The sequence below is a fragment of the Schistocerca serialis genome, chromosome 4 (assembly GCF_023864345.2).
Source record: "Schistocerca serialis cubense isolate TAMUIC-IGC-003099 chromosome 4, iqSchSeri2.2, whole genome shotgun sequence".
Classification (NCBI taxonomy): Eukaryota; Metazoa; Arthropoda; class Insecta; order Orthoptera; family Acrididae; genus Schistocerca; species Schistocerca serialis.
Window position 1 is genome coordinate 865,463,441 of NC_064641.1, and position 14,542 is coordinate 865,477,982.

The 14,542-nt window shown below is 44.4% G+C and overlaps 2 long non-coding RNA genes across 3 annotated transcripts in view; one reads left to right on the plus strand and one right to left on the minus strand.

The window, feature by feature from the left end:
• The window catches only part of LOC126473518 (uncharacterized), a 675,218-nt gene that overhangs the window by 463,517 nt on the left and 197,159 nt on the right, over positions 1-14,542 (minus strand). The window lies entirely within an intron of this gene.
• Positions 1-14,542, plus strand: part of LOC126473519 (uncharacterized) — a 369,422-nt gene that overhangs the window by 134,874 nt on the left and 220,006 nt on the right. For both annotated transcript variants that reach the window (XR_007586477.1, XR_007586478.1), the window contains exon 3: positions 9,677-9,783. This is a non-coding gene — a long non-coding RNA (uncharacterized LOC126473519). The remainder of the gene's footprint in view (positions 1-9,676; positions 9,784-14,542) is intronic.

Genomic DNA, 14,542 nt, shown 5'->3' on the forward strand with positions numbered 1-14,542 from the left:
CATCGTCGTCGTCCCCCCCCCCCCCTCCCTTGTTATGGAAGTACCAATCTCACCAGTTAATATTACAAATTTTGACACATACATCGCTCGACAAAAGTAAGTATACCAATTGAGCCGCGCTAAATAGTACATCTTATTTATTATTTTACATTACTTTCTAAAATTATTCTATCACCCGTAAATCAAGTTTTAGTTTCCACAAGATTTCGCCTGTTAGCACAAATTTGTTTGTTGACAGATGTGCTGCTAAGTTTTAACACAGAACTGCATATAGCAACGTTTTTAGACGTAATCTATAGCCATCTACACATTGTGCTACTCAAAATCTTCATATCTATAATAATTAATTAATTATGGGCGATATTTTGCAAACAATTAAAACCATTGCAAGTTAAGTGTATAGTACAGCTTAACTAGTTAACTAGTTTAAAATGAAATGCGCGAAAAACCAAGCAATGCCCCAAGCTGCGGGCCACGTGGCAGCCCGGCGGCTGAGACCATCCCACCGACCGTCGCAAATCTCGCGCGACCGTGCCACGCGTTTCCGCGAATCGCGCACCATGTCGCGCGCTCGGTCTCCGCAAAGCAATCCTTGCACACTAGAAATATTCATCTAGTAACGGGGGTTTGTACCGTCACAGTCTCGACGTCCGCCGTCGGTGTCAGCGCGAAAACTCTGAGGGCACGCGTGAGAAATTCTGCACGAGGCAGGAACTCGGCCGGCCGCTCCGCCAGTGTCGCTCGCCTATGCTAGGCATTCTGGGACAGGATTGGACGTTATTAATGAAAAGCGGCGGCACCGGAGGTCGCGGCAGCTTGTATCCTTAGAAGTAGCGGCAGCCAAGTTCCGAAGCTAATTTAGGCGAGGTGTCTGTTAAGAGAGCCGGCTACAGGTCGTGGCTGCACAAAGCCCCCTAAGTGGCGCCCCGGCTAACAAGGTAAGAAGCCGGGGAAGCGGGGAGAGCGAGCAGCGCAGCGCGCGCGATGGATGGCGGGCGGCAGGTCGGGCCGGCGCGCGGCGCGCGGCGCGCCCTCTCCCGCTCCGGGCCCCGCACCAACTTGCCGCCGGCGGCAGAGGCAGAGGCCAACTCCGGGGCTCAAGTTGGGCGCGGACGCTACGCTTGATGGATTACAGCGCCGCCGCTGGCCAAGTTGGCGATCCGCGGGCGGACACGGCGCCTGTAATTGGTGTCGCTCTTCCGCCTGCCGCCGCCGCTGCAGCCGCAGGGCGCGCTGGCTTCGTTACGCACCTGCAGTCGGTACCCCGCGCTAGCTTTATCCAGCATCTCCAGCTAGTGCTGCTGCTCCAGGAGCACTACAGATCTGACTCAAGAAATAAAAAAACAAAAATATACTAATATCTAGGGTGCTAGAGCATGTGCAGTTAACAAGACGGTTTACTAGGCAGAAATGAAACTTATACAACACTCTCGACAGGGGATGTGAAACCTATTTCACAGTTTTACATTGACACAGAACTTAAAGACCTGAGTCGAAACAAGGCCCCGGGAGTAGACAACATTCCATTAGAACTACTGACAGCCTTGGGAGAGCCAGTCTTGACAAAACTCTACTATCTGGTAAGCAAGATGTATGAGACAATACTCACACTCCAAGAAGAATATAATAATTCCAGTCCCAAAGAAAGCAGGTGTTGACAGATGTGAAAATTACCGAACTATCAGTTTAATAAGTCACGGCTACAAAATACTAACGCAAATTCTTTACAGACGAATGGAAAAACTGGTAGAAGCCGACCTCGGGGAAGATCAGTTTAGATTCCATAGAAATATTGGAACACGTGACGCAATACTGACCCTACGATTTGTCTTAGAAGCTAGATTAAGTAAAGGCAAACCTACGTTTCTAGCATTTGTAGACGTACAGAAAGCTTTTGACAACGTTGACTGGAATACTCTCTTACAAATTCTAGAGGTGGCAGGGGTAAAATACAGGGAGCGAAAGGCTATTTACAATTTGTACAGAAACCAGATGACAGTTATAAGAGTCGAGGGGCACGAAAGGGAAGCAGTGGTTGGGAAGGGAGTGAGACAGGGTTGTGGCCTCTCCCCGATGCTATTCAATCTGTATATTGAGCAAGCAGTAAAGGAAACAAAAGAAAAATCCGGAGTAGGAATTAAAATCCATGGACAAGAAATAAAATCTTTGAGGTTCGCCAATGACATTGTAATTCTATCAGAGACAGCAGAGGACTTGGAAGAGCAGTTGAACGGAATGAACAGTATCTTGAAAGGAGGATATAAGATGAACATCAACAAAAGCAAAACGAGGATAATGGAATGTAGTCGAATTAAGTCGGGTGATGCTGAGGGATTTACATTAGGGAATGAGACACTTACAGTAGTTTAGGAGTTCTGCTATTTGGGGAGCAAAATAACTGATGATGGTGGAAGTAGAGAGGATATAAAATGTAGACTGGCAATGGCAAGGAAAGCGTTTCTGAAGAAGAGAAATTTGTTAACATCGAGTATAGATTTAAATGTCAGGAAGTCGTTCTTAAAGTATTTTTATGGAGCGTAGCAATGTATGGAAGTGAAACATGGACGATAAATAGTTTGGACAAGAAGAGAATAGAAGCTTTCGAAATGTGGTGCGACAGAAGAATGCTGAAGATTAGATGGGTAGATCACATTACTAATGAGGAAGTATTGAATAGGATTGGGGAGAAGTTTGTGGCACAACTTGACAAGAAGAAGGGACCGGTTGGCAGGACATGTTCTCTGGCATCAAGGGATCACAAATTTGGCATTGGAGGGCAGCGTGGAGGGTAAAAATCGTAGAGGGAGTCCAAGAGATGAATACACTAAGCAGATTCCGAAGGATGTAGGACGCAGTAAGTACTGGGAGATGAAGAAGCTTGCACAGGATAGGGCAGCATGGAGAGCTGCATCAAACCAGTCTCACGACTGAACACCACAACAACAACAACAACAACAACAACAGATTTCCAGAAGACTTTCGACACATTTCCTGACAACCGTCTTCTAATCAAATTGCGTGCCAACTGGATTCGTGAGTTTCTATCACAAGGGTAACAGTTCGTAGTAATTGACGGAAAGTCACTGAGTTGTTGTGGTCTTCAGTCCAGAGACTGGTTTGATGCAGCTCTCCATGCTACCCTATCATCTGCAAGCTTCTTCATCTCCCAGGACCTACTGCAGCCTACATCCTTCTGAATCTGCTTAGTGTATTATCTCTTGGTCTCCCTCTACGATTTTTACCCGGCACGCTGCCCTCCAATACTAAATTGGTGATCCCTTGATGCCTCAGAACATGTCCTACCAACCAATCCCTTCTTCTGGTCAAGTTGTGCCACAAACTTCTCTCCTCCCCAATCCTATTCAATACTTCCTCATTAGTTATGTGATCTACCCACCTAATCTTCAGCATTATTCTGTAGCACCACATTTAGAAAGCTTTTATCCTCTTCTTGTCCAAACGGTTTATGGTCCATGTTTCACTTCCATACATGGCTACACTCCAAACAAATACTTTCAGAAACGACTTCCTGACACTTAAATCTCTACTCGATGTTAACACATTTCTCTTCTTCAGAAACGCTTTCCTTGCCATTGCCAGTCTACATTTTATATCCTCTCTACTTCCACCATCATCAGTTATTTTGCTCCCCAAATAGCAAAACCCCTTTACTACTTTAAGTGTCTCATTTCCTAATCTAATTCCCTCAGCATCACCCGACTTAATTCGACTACATTCCATTATCCTCGTTTTGCTTTTGTTGATGTTCATCTTATATCTTCCTTTCAAGACATTGTCCATTCCGTTCAGCTGTTCTTCCAGGTCCTTTGCTGTCTCTGACAGAATTAAAATGTCATCGGCGAACCTTAAAGTTTTTATTTCTTCTTCATGGATTTTAATTCCTAATCCGAATTTTTCTTTTGTTTCCTTTACTGCTTGCTCAATATACAGATTGAATAGCATCGGGGAGAGGCTACAACCCTGTCTCACTCCCTCCCCAATCACTGCTTCCCTTTCATGCCCCTCGACTCTTATAACTGCCATCTGGTTTCTGTACAAATTGTAAATAGCCTTTCGCTCCCTGTATTTTACCCCTGCCACCTCTAGAATTTGTAAGAGAGTATTCCAGTCAACGTTGTCAAAAGCTTTCTGTACGTCTACAAATGCTAGAAACGTAGGTTTGCCTTTACTTAATCTAGCTTCTAAGACAAATCGTAGGGTCAGTATTGCGTCACGTGTTCCAATATTTCTATGGAATCTAAACTGATCTTCCCCGAGGTCGGCTTCTACCAATTTTTCCATTCGTCTGTAAAGAATTCGCGTTAGTATTTTGTAGCCGTGACTTATTAAACTGATAGTTCGGTAATTTTCACATCTGTCAACACCTGCTTTGGCTAAAATGGCTCTGAGCACTATGGGACTCAACTGCTGAGGTCATTAGTCCCCTAGAACTTAGAACTAGTTAAACCTAACTAACCTAAGGACATCACAAACATCCATGCCCGAGGCAGGATTCGAACCTGCGGACGTAGCGGTCTTGCGGTTCCAGACTGCAGCGCCTTTAACCGCACGGCCACTTCGGCCGGCCAACACCTGCTTTCTTTGGGATTGAAATTATTATATTAGTCACTGAGTAATACAGAAGTAATTTTCGGCATTCCTCAAGAAAGTGTTACAGGCCCTTTCTTGTACTTACCTATATAAACGATTTAGAAAACGATCTGAGCAGGCCTTTTATATTCCTTAGAGGTGATACAGTCATGAACTGTCAAGCTATCAGATGATCAAAACCAACTGCAAACTTTCTATCTCTAAATCATGAAAAGTGTGAAGTTACATAAGTACTAAAAGGAATCAGCTAAGTTTCGGTTACACAATAAATCACACAAATCAATTCATCTAAACACACAGGCATCACATTTATGAATGACTTGAACTGGAACGACCACGCAGACAATGTTGCGGGTAAAGCAAACCAAAGACTACGATTTATTGGCAGAACACTGAGAAACTGCAACATGTCTTCTAAAATGACCGCCTGCACTACACTTGTGCGTCCTTTTCTGGAGTGTTGCTCAGCGGTGTGTGATCCGTATCAGATAGGGTCGACGGAGGACATCGAAAGAGTTCAAAGAAGGGCAGCTCGTTTTGTATTATACCGAAATAAGGGAGAGAGTACCATGGACATGATACGCGAATTGGGGTGGCTGACATTAAAACAAAGGTGACAGGATCTTCTCAAAAAATTTCGATCACCAATTTTCTCCTCAAAGTGTGAAAATAGTTTGTTGGCGTTCTAATACAAAGGGAGAAAATAAATTACCCTACGACGCTCCACTTCATCAATGGGCTCCTATAGCCATGTGCCACCATACTGTGGCGGGGGCGGGGGGATTTCAATGTATAGCAGAGCTACAGAAATGTAGCTGGGAACAAAGTAAGAATTAATTACATAGCTCTAATTTTTCTAAGAGACAATTACACGAGCACGAGTAATAGTCATACAGTTATAATTATTAAAATGGTAATAAATACAATAAACACACGTTTGAGAACAGTGCTCTGGCTCAATCAACAGAGCTCAAAGGCATTTTATGACGAGCACAATAAACAAAAGAAAGACAAAAAAACTGTGGGTACAGTAGCACAAACGTTGGACAGCACGTTACACAAAGTTACCTGCAGTTTGAGATTGTAATCTAATAGGTGCCCATTAAAGTTGCTAACGAACGACCGTTTGCATAAATTCTGCTTGGTTTAAATAAGAGACTCGCGCAGACGTTTCTGGTTACAACGGCGCGTCTAACAAAACAGAGCTATTCGGGCGAGCGCTGCGCTGCGCGGCGGGCAAACACTCGGACCCCCCCCCCATACACCACGGACTGCTCCGCGTATCGCAACTTGCTGCGCCGCCGGGCCGCCTCTTGTTTATCTTTTCCGCTGTGTGTACATCTACGCAATGCATTAGTTTCCCCTCATTTAGGCGAGCCGCGTCATTTTTAATTCTGCTTCCCGACTCGGGGGAGCGTTCAGTATTTACATCATCAGGTTACGCTCTGCCGTCCATATAATGTGTTCCGTATCGCGTAACTTTCGCAGTTCTCTCCCGGCGGCAGCTGAAACAAGTACAACGGTTTTTAGGAAAGGCGCTTCGGGAAAGCAAAATACCGTACCAGAGAATAAGCAGCTAATACGCAAGGGAAGTCTGTTGCGAATTGATTCTGAATATTTTTGGAAAGTAGGCAAACTGTAGTAGATTCGAGAATCCTTCCATTTCCTCATTAACAATCTACACACATTACTAATGTACCGGGTGATCAAAAAGTCAGTATACATTTGGAAACTTAATAAACCACGGAATAATGTAGATAGAGAGGTTAAAGTTAACACACATGCTTGGAATGACATGGGGTTTTATTAGAACCAAAAAAATAAAGTATTGCTAGACGCGTGAAAGACCTCTTGCGCGGGTCGTTTGGTGATGATCGTGTGCTCAGCCGCCACTTTCGTCATGCTTGGCCTCCCAGGTCCCCAGACCTCAGTCTGTGCGATTCTTGGCTTTGGGGTTACCTGAACTCGCAAGTGTATCGTGATCGACCGACATGTCTAGGGATGCTGAAAGACAACATCCGACGCCAATGCCTCACCATAACTCCGGACGTGCTTTACAGTGCTGTTCACAACATTATTCCTCGACTACAGCTATTGTTGGGGAATGATGGTGGACATACTGAGCATTTCCTGTAAAGAACATCGTCTTTGCTTTGTCTTACTTTGTTATGCTAATAATTGCTGTTCTGATCAGATGAAGCGCCATCTGTTGGACATTTTTTGAACGTTTGTATTTTTTTAGTTCTGATAAAACCCCATGTCAATCCAAGCAAGTGTCTCAATTTGTATCTCTCTATCTACATTATTCCGTGATTTATTCAGTTTTCAAATTTATACCGACTTTTTGATCACCCGGTATATGATGCAACCAGAATATCTTTACTAAATGTAAACAACTCTGCTTACAAGGGAACCTCCCCATTCGTACCCCCCTCAGATTTAGTTATAAGTTGGCACAGTGGATAGGCCTTGAAAAACTGAACACAAATCAATCGAGAAAACAGGAAGAAGTTGTGTGGAACTATGAAAAAAATAAGTAAAATATACAAACTGAGTAGTCCATGCGTAAGATAAGCAACATCAAGGACAGTATGAGCTCAGGAGCGCCGTGGTCCCGTGGTTAGCGTGAGCAGCTGCGGAATGAGAGGTCCTTGGTTCAAGTCTTCCCTCCACTGAAACGTTTAATTTTTTATTTTCAGTTTATGTGTCAAACTCTTATGTTTTCATCTCTTTTTTGGGAGTGATTATCACATCCACAAGAAAACCTAAATCGGGCAAGGTGGAAGAATCTTTTTACTCATTCGCCAAGTGTACAAGTTAGGTGGGTCGACAACATATTTCTGTCATGTGACGCACATGCCGTCACCAGTGTCGTATAGAATGTATCAGACGTGTTTTCCTGTGGAGGAATCGGTTGACCTATGACCTTGCGATCAAATGTTTTCGGTTCCCATTGGAGAGGCACGTCCTTTCGTCTACTAATCGCACGGTTTTGCGGTGCGGTCGCAAAACACAGACACTAAACTTATTACAGTGAACAGAGACGTCAATGAACGAACGGACAGATCATAACGTTGCGAAAATCAAGAAAGTAAACTTCTCACTCGAGGGAACACTTGAACCATGGACCTCTCGTTCCGCAGCTACTCACGCTAACCACGGCTCTTCTGAGCTTACATTGTCCTTGATGTTGCCTATCTTGCGCATGGACTACTCAGTTTGTATATTTTCCTTATTTTTTTCATAGTTCCACACAACTTCTTCCTGTTTTCTCGATTGATCTGTGTTCAGTTTTTGAAGGCCTATCCACTGTGCCAACTTGTAACTAAATCTGAGGGGGTTGCGATGGCGAGGTTCCCTTGTTAGATTTTCACACACACACACACACACACACACACACACACACACACACACACACACACACACACACACGCACGCACGCACACATGCACACCACGTCATGCGCGGAAACACCTACCGAGATTGGGGATCATGACAGAGAGGTACCCTTCCTCAAAGTAGTTATGTTGAGAGTTCCCACCGCTCAGTCTATAAATATCAAATTCGTCCCTTCATATATGAAATGCGTCCTTTGCTTACGAACAAAATTACTTCCACGGCGAACAATGCCGAAAAGTTATTTTAGTTTTTCGTCTCTCTCAGTGTTTCGAAGAGTAATTTTTACCCGTCCTATTGAAGTAAAATTCGTAACCTTATATGCGATAGAATCGCCATTGCTGTACAGCATATTCTAGGGAGTGTAGTAGATACTTCTCATAGAAGCAAATCATTTGTCGCTTCAGTTGCTAGCCTATACGTTCGTCCTTTAAATTAGCCAACCATGACGGAGCATCAACTATCATCAGTTATATAAGTTTTATTTTTGGCCAAAATCGCGAACAACTTTTATAGCCATTACTGGTTTCGACATCGAGAGGTAGCCAGCCGGGGGTTGGTCCCTCGAGTGTACGGGATAGGGTTTCTTACTGGGGACTCCATTTTTTTTTTTTTTCATAAGTTGGGGCACCGATGTAAGGTTTTGAGAGCCTTTGAACACTGATTTAGGTCCTTTAGGCACTCACTCCTGGTAGGGCTAAAAGTGTTATCTTGTAGATTTTTTGTTGAGCGTCGGTTGGGAACTCCTACTTTATGCCAGGGTGCAGGTTCAACTGTTGCTAGGTCTTGTAGTTGGTTGCGACTAGATCTGAGCCAATCTATCTTGTCGAAAAGTTTTCCACATTTGGCATTAGGAGTTCTGCATGGATGAGGTCTACGTTTGTCCACCATGGTACGTTTAGAACGAATTTTAGACACCGCTTTTGTAGTACTTGCAGCAGTCCTTTGTTTGATTGGCTCGTGATTACCCGTGATAAGCATCCATACAATATAATGGGTTGGATGATAGCCTTGTGTATATGAAGTGAATCCCTCAAATCCATAGTTTTCTGTCCGAAACAAACCTACAACTAATTGCTCCGTGATTACAAATCAAGTGATATTAATTTTTCGTTTATTTTCTTTTATCGTTGGTGTTAGTAACAGTACTACACTCAACAAAATGTTCAAATGTGTGTGAAATCTTATGGGACTTAACTGCTAAGGTCATCAGTCCCTAAGCTTACACACTACTTCACCTAAATTATCCTAAGGACAAACACACACACCCATGCCCGAGGGAGGACTCGAACCTCCGCCGGGACCAGCCGCACAGTCTATGACTACAGCGCCTGAGACCGCTCGGCTAATCCCGCGCGGCTACATTTAACAGTCACCAGTAGTAATTGCAATTGATTTCTACATATCACAGTCCGCAGCTCGTGGTCGTGCGGTAGCGTTCTCGCTTCCCGCGCCCGGGTTCCCGGGTTCGATTGCCGGCGGGGTCAGGGATTTTCTCTGCCTCGTGATGACTGGGTGTTGTGTGATGTCCTTAGGTTAGTTAGGTTTAAGTAGTCCTAAGTTCTAGGGACTGATGACCATAGATGTTAAGTCCCACAGCGCTCAGAGCTATCTGAACCATTTCTACATATCAGATCTATGTGAGCAAAGATTTGTTGTGTTTTCCCAGGTCCCTGAGGCGTCACTTCTGGAAACAATTCCATAGAGTTCTGCAGAAGTGAACCGTCGTATGGCGCATCCAAACAAGATAGTTCCTCAGCAACGCCTATTCATCAGGTAATTATCTATGAGCGAGTACAACTACAGTTCGTCTTGCAGCTGTCATCATCAATTGTACATTCCGTGCTTCAGTAATTGGCCGAGCACGAGCAACCAATTTTACCTCCTCTTGATATTAACTACTCGTGTACTAGTCATTAGAGGGCTAACTACTTCCTGTTGGGCGCCCTACGTCCGCAAACACACTGTACTAGTCAGCACTCTGGCAACTGGGTCGTTATTGTTTTGCCTCCTCAAAACGCATTCTTTCACATTCTTACACATCACCTCATGAGGGCTAACTGTACTTGCTGCTCCAGGCGACCATTTCCCGTTGACCGTTTTCCTACTATTTTCAGCTATGCTGTACGAGATTTCTCCTTATTGTAGTTGTGGACTTCAGTTCGAAGACTGGTTTGATGCAGCTCTCCATGATACTTTACCCCGGGCAAGCATCTTCATCTCCGAGGAAGTATAATCTACATACTTCTGAATCTGCTTACTGTATTCTCTCTCAACGATTTTTACTCCCCACGCTTCCCTCCAGTACTAAATTGATTTTTTAATTTAAATTTAATAAAGCTCTGTCTCTTCCCGCCGGTTTGCATCCACCACCGGTAATTCGCTTTTGGTAGATACTGATGTAACGTGAATACGGAGCATAAAATACACGTTTTTTTTCAGATTTGCTTCGTAAGTGATCAAAAAGTCAGTATAAATATGAAAACTTAATAAACCACGGAATAATGTAGATAGAGAGGCAGAAATTGACACACATGCTTGAAATGACGTGGGGTTTTATTAGAAGCAAAAAAAAAAAAAAAAAAGTATTGCTAGACGCGTGAAAGATCTCTTACGCGCGTCGTTTGGTGATGATCGTGTGCTCAGCCGCCACTTTCGTCATGCTTGTCCTCCCAGGTCCCCATCCCTCAGTCCGTGCGATTATTGGCTTTGGGGATACCTGAAGTCGCAAGTGTATCGTGATCGACCGACATCTCTAGGGATGCTGAAAGACAACATCCGACGCCAATGCCTCACCATAACACCGGAGATGCGTTACAGTGCTGTTCACAACATTATTCCTCGACTACAGCTATTGTTGAGGAATGATGGTGGACATATTGAGCATTTCCTGTAAAGAACATCATCTTTGCTTTGTCTTACTTTGTTATGCTAATTATTGCTATTCTGATCAGATGAAGAGCCATCTGTCGGACATTTTTTGAACTTTTGTATTTATTTTTGGTTCTAATAAAACCCCATGTCATTCCAAGCACGTGTGTCAATCTGTACCTCTCTATCTACATTATTCAGTGATTTATTCAGTTTTCAAATTTATAATGACTTTTTGATTACCCGGTATATACTGCCAGTAGTCGGAAGTATTTTTTCGCGAGAAATATTTGTCATCATTCGTAAATATCTTTGACTGGTTAATTAGCCCAGTATTCACCAAGACGAGTGTGAGAAAGCTGCCGGAAAATCACACTGGAAGTTGCCGGCAGAAGACTACAGAATGGTTTCACTTGAAAATAAAGATAAAATAATTCAGTCTATGTCAAAAACTACAGAAGACTGAACCGACCGTCTTCATTCGGTTGTTCCGATGCTTAGAAGCAGCAGCCAGGCGGTGGTTCTCGTTCCAGTGACCAAGCGCTCGTTGTGTTGCCTGGTTTGTGGGTACAAGAAGAGCTTTGTCAAGTGTAGCTGGCTGCACACGGTCAACACTTCGCTCCGCTACTGCGGACCCAGTCACAAAGCTAGACTAATTTCCTATCGACTGTTAATCCATTTGGGACAGGAACAATGCTGACTGTAAGACGAAGAAATACGTTGGTCTTACCGAGGATCAGGACGACAGAACATTGGTTCGAATTGGGAAAGAGTTGGGTAGGGAATCGATCTCTCCTTTTCAAGAAATTAACCCAGCATTTGACTAAAGCATCGCGAAACCGCAGAAATCGGGAGGACTTTGACCTGTCGTTCTCCGAATGTGATTCCACTGCTTACAACTGTTCCAATTCGTTCGGTGGGGTCTGAAGTCTGTTTCTAATAAGTACATCAATGAAACACAAAACTTTCATGCAGATGCAGAACTCGTCTGCCAGAGATGCATTAAAATGCTGAACAAAAGAGCAAAAATTGGCCGAAGAATTTTTCAGGTGCCACTACGCGCAATAAGAAAGTACCACAACGCAGTTTTTGGCTCAAATGGTTCAAATGGCTCTGAGCACTATGGGACTTAACATCTGAGGTCATCAGTCGCCTAGAACTTAGAACTAATTAAACCTAACTAACCTAAGGACATCACACACATCCATGCCCGAGGCAGGATTCGAACCTGCGACCGTAGCAGTCGCGCGGTTCCGGACTGAGCGCCTTAACCGCGAGACCACCGCACAACGCAGTTTTAATCGCTATTGTGGTCCACAGGTCGAGCGTTTGGACTCATGGGGCTAGAAAGGTGAGGACAGCACAGGCCTTACGGCGAGCGCCGAGAAGAGTACTCCTGCACCGGACAGGCGAGTACAGACCAGCACCTACTGAGGCGCTGCTAGTGACACCGGGCCTGCTACTGGACCTAAACGTAAGAAAGAGAGGCGCACAGTGTTTGCTCAGAATGATAAGGTAAAGGAGAGACTACGCACAAAGGCCACATCGAATAAGGAAATAGAGGCACGCATTGATAGAGAATGGTAAGAAATGTGGGACGGGCTGAAACAGGGAGGAAAACTTACCAGCTCCTTCCTAACATGAAAGAAAGGCAAGAATGTCATGCTTCCTTCCTACCGTTCGGGACACGGTCCACATCGCAGCTATTTGCAGAAAATACGACAACGCACCATAGACAATTCATGTGGAGAAACTGGCATCATGGAGCACATCGTCTGGACTTGTGGCATTTGACGTTACACGTGATGACAGGAATGTCATTGATTATACAAAAGTCTTTACACAATAAGGAATGAGGAACTGTGGTATAAGCTGAACTTGAGAACTAAAATAAAACTTATGAATTGCAAGTCTACATTGTTGAGAAACAACCAAGAGGGGAGGTCCTAAATCATGACAATGAGACGCATCACGGCAGAACACCCACCTGCAACAGCCTTTCCGAGTCGGTGAGGAACTGCAAGTCTACATAACTAAGAGACAACCAACTGGAGGCCCTTCATCACGCAATGAGATGCGTCACGGCAGAACATCCACCTGCAACAGCCTTTCCGAGTCAGTGAGGAACTGCACGTCTACATGGCTAAGAGACAACCAACTGGAGGCCCTTCATCACGCAATGAGATGCATCACGGCAGAACATCCACCTGCAACAGCCTTTCCCAAGTCAGTGATGATGACGATGATGTTTGGTTTGTGGGGCGCTCAACTGCGCGGTTATCAGCGCCCATACAAATTCTCAACCTTTGCTCAGTCCAATCTCGCCACTTTCATGTATGATGATGAAATGAAGAGGATAACACAAACACCCAGCCATCTCGAGGCAGGGGAAAATCCCTGACCCCACCGGGAATCGAACCCGGGACCCCCAGCTCGGGAAGCGAGAACGCGACCGCGAGACCACGAGCTGCCGACCCGAGTCAGTGAGGAACTGCAAGCCTACATGGCTAAGAGACAACCAACTGGAGGCCCTTCATCACGCAATGAGATGCATCAAGGCAAAACATCCACAACCTTTCCGAATCAGAGAGGAGATGAGCCTCAGGGACAACCAGGAAGGACTTCCTGAGGCCCTCACAGCCATCTCCCAATCTCTACACCTTGGGTGGCACAGCTCCTGGGAGTCCTATATTGTACCTCAGCACACTAGGGGCTAACCATACAGACAAAGGAGGACTCTAGCACGGTTCTCATACCAAGTACAGTAGAGCAGTGCAGTAATCAGTAGTGTAGTGCTGAACAGTAATGTAGTAAAGAACTATAAAATAAAAAATCTGTTATGAAGTAATGTAGTACAGTACACTAGGCCAGTAGCATGTGCCTTCTGGATTCCGGGTGAACACACATCTCTGCGCCACATGGTCGAAGGGTAGAACGTAGATTTGTTAAAATTATTTTTAAGTAGATATCAATTCTAGGTTCGCTACGTCAGTGGCCATTAGCACATTCCTTAAAGCGCACATTTATTCGAAAGGTTAAAATCGTGTATGGTTAGAGACGCAACAAAGCTCACGTCAGCAGACCCTACTGCATGTACAGAAAGCAAGCTGTTATGGCGTGGACTGCTCAAAGGAAACCAGCAATTCTAGCTTTCTCTGCAGCCGCTGTATTATATGCAGTGGCAGTGAACAATACGGGAAGAAGAAAACCGTCATTATCAGAATGAGAGGGTAAGCTTGACTTTTGTTTTTTTACAGCACGAATATTCGTTTGGAAATTCAGGTTGAGCGAGGATAATTATGTGTTCCTACTGCACCTTGTGCAACAGAAGTTAAGGTTACAGGATACTGTGATGAGACAGGAAATTACTTCTTCCGAGAAGCTGTCGGCTACACTTAAGATTCCATGTCATTGGCGAATCGAAGTCTGTCAAAAAACTGGTAGCGCCAATTCTCTTCGAGATCTCAATGACATGTCTTTCTCGGCAGAGTTCTTACTTTCTTTCCAGTTTCCATCTACTGTTGTCTGCTGCCTAAGTTCTTTTAATGCACTGCATATTTCGTTCGCTTAATGCTGTATCACATTTCTTCCTGCTGTAATGATCTTTATTTCTGACGTCAAAAAGACACGGGTTAAAGTCCTTAGGGTTCAATTAAAACAGGTT